Consider the following 2,441-nt stretch of genomic DNA (forward strand, 5'->3'; position numbering starts at 1 on the left):
TCAAAAGATAAGTATCATTAAGAGTAAGACGCTTGCCATCCACGTCAAAAGTGTATAACACTGCTAGGAGAGAAATGGCCGTCGCTACTTTTAGATTGATAAACAAACATGAAGAAAACAAGGTAGGCCGTTTGAGATACTACTCAGTAATTATAATTTGATAACTTTATGACGCGTTTATTTTTTTATGGTGTAATTTACAGTATTTTCGTAACTTTTATTGATAAACAAAATATATAAATTTCCAATCTTATTTAACTGGCGCAAGTTATAGCGTGTAAACTTTTATTGCGTAGACCGTGAGGTCCACGCAGTAAATATATAAGCGAGGCTTAACAGGATGCCCTGGGCATACGCCAGCCTACGCATGCGCGAGAATTCTAGAGAGTTTCAATCGGCAATCTTCGGCTGACTCCGCTTCACCAATCGCAACTTCTCGGGCCTTTTCGACTAGCTTTCCGACATTTGACAGAAAGACCCGAGATGATGCGATTGAGAGTTCATTGGCGGATCCAAATTTTAATCTTGTACACATACTTTTAAACACGAACTAAACATTGAATCTATGGCACAAACATTTTAAAAAGATGAAGAACTTACATTTAGCTAGTCATTAAATCTTTTAAAAACCTAGAATTAATCGTTGAATGAAGTTTTTAATTCAAGTTGTTAAGTTATCTTTTGTCGTTGAAATAGGCTGTAATTTCGGTAAACTTCGGATTGATCTCGGTAGTTTACGGAATAAAATGCTTTTTCAGTTCGAGTCATTATCAAAAGCCACAATTTGAATGTTTTTATTTCAATTCATAGACAATTAAAGAAAACAACAAGATGATAACAAATTTGTTGTTTAAATACGTTTAAATGTACATCTTTTAAAATAAAACGATGTCTCCGAGACTATAAAATTCAAGATGGCGGCGCCCATGAAAAGTCGGACAGGGAAGGAACGGTTCAAGAAAAGACATAATTTGACGCGCGCCGAGGTGCTTTAGAAGATGGTACTTGTGAAATGAACTTATTTGTGATTCCATGCATATTTATGAGGAATGCTGTTATGGTATAACCCTAATTTTAACCAGTAAGAGACTAAGAGTTCGTAAGATGACTTGGAGGGTCATCGAGTTTGATGTTCATTGCCTCAAATTGCGTTCAAATTGTCACTTCGGACCATGATTCTTTTGCAAGAGAGCAATTAAATATGAGTGAAACTCTGGTTAGGTGGTTTTTTGTACATACAGTGCGGAAATTGCTTGCAGTTGGCATCGGTGTTCCCAAAAGCTGAGAAAATACAAAGGGATGCAGAACTTCAGTGTCAATACTCAATACACAGATTGTAACAGGTAAGCATTTATATTTATATATATTTTGTTTATCGAATTTATGTTATCTAATCTAGGCATTGAAAACTAGTATAAAACATTGGAGCTTAATTCCTCATCTAAATTTTCATCTGAAACCATGAAATTTTGGATAAGGCATATAATTTATAAATAGGATTTACATGTTCATGCATCTAAATAATTACATGTAATATAATTGTATCTATCCTTTTTGTAGCTATAATCTACAGTTCATTGTGGGAGACCCCCATTGTGTCATCAACATTAAATCTACAATTAATACATGAAAGGATTTTGAAGGTATGAACAGTTTTATTATATCATTTAGTAGATACATATATTTTAAATTTGTTGGCTCTAAAATCAAATGTTTATTTGTCAATTTGCTCGAGAATCAGTGTAAGAAAAATATTTGACTACATGCAATAGAATACCCCGTCATGTTGGACGGAATAATCTCTGCTGCAAACTTTTAATGAATCACATGTACATTATTAATCTGTATGAAACAATCATTTGTAGTACAAAAATATTTCTCATTTTCAACAGGTGTTCAATGCTGAAAAATCAAAGAACTACGGGTATTTGTGTGTGCTGATTGGTAAAGTTTCATGAAGAGGAGTCTGGCAGAGACAATGGCACTTTCTCATCTAAGCTGATCTATAGCTATGTCAGAAATGGTGAAAATAGATTAATTTATGTTTTCTCCCAAAACCAGTGATGGCAAACCTAGAGTGACTGGAACATCTAGAGTTCTACAAAATATTGTCCCAAAGTTGTGTGAATTTTTTGCTGCCACATAAATTTATCAATTGTATCTAAACAAGTTGGTCTGTATTATGGATCCTCTACTAAGTGAGATTACTGTCGGAGTCCTTATAGTATCTACATTTATATCACAAGTACTATTTATTGTGTCATTAAAATCTTGAAATTTATTTTCTAAGTCATTCTATATCGAATGTTTATCACTCTGCTTTGATACAATTTACTGTCGCTATCAATTTTTAACTTCAGTATTTCTGTTTAAAATTTTTTTTATTCTTTTGTAATGTGTACATTTTTAAATTCTAGACATAATTATAAATTCACATTTGC

The 2,441-nt window shown here is 33.0% G+C and overlaps 1 long non-coding RNA gene across 1 annotated transcript; it reads left to right on the forward strand.

Moving 5' to 3' along the window:
- Positions 1 to 1,189: 1,189 nt before the first annotated feature.
- On the forward strand, positions 1,190 to 2,193 carry LOC134282236 (uncharacterized). The gene is made up of 3 exons (XR_009995248.1): positions 1,190 to 1,343; positions 1,561 to 1,643; positions 1,893 to 2,193. It is a non-coding gene; the product is annotated as an uncharacterized LOC134282236 (long non-coding RNA).
- Positions 2,194 to 2,441: the final 248 nt, after the last annotated feature.

This window comes from Saccostrea cucullata, unplaced genomic scaffold, assembly GCF_032062105.1.
Source record: "Saccostrea cucullata isolate Sc308-1 unplaced genomic scaffold, CSIRO_AGI_Scuc_v1 ctg5634, whole genome shotgun sequence".
NCBI classification, from domain to species: Eukaryota; Metazoa; Mollusca; class Bivalvia; order Ostreida; family Ostreidae; genus Saccostrea; species Saccostrea cuccullata.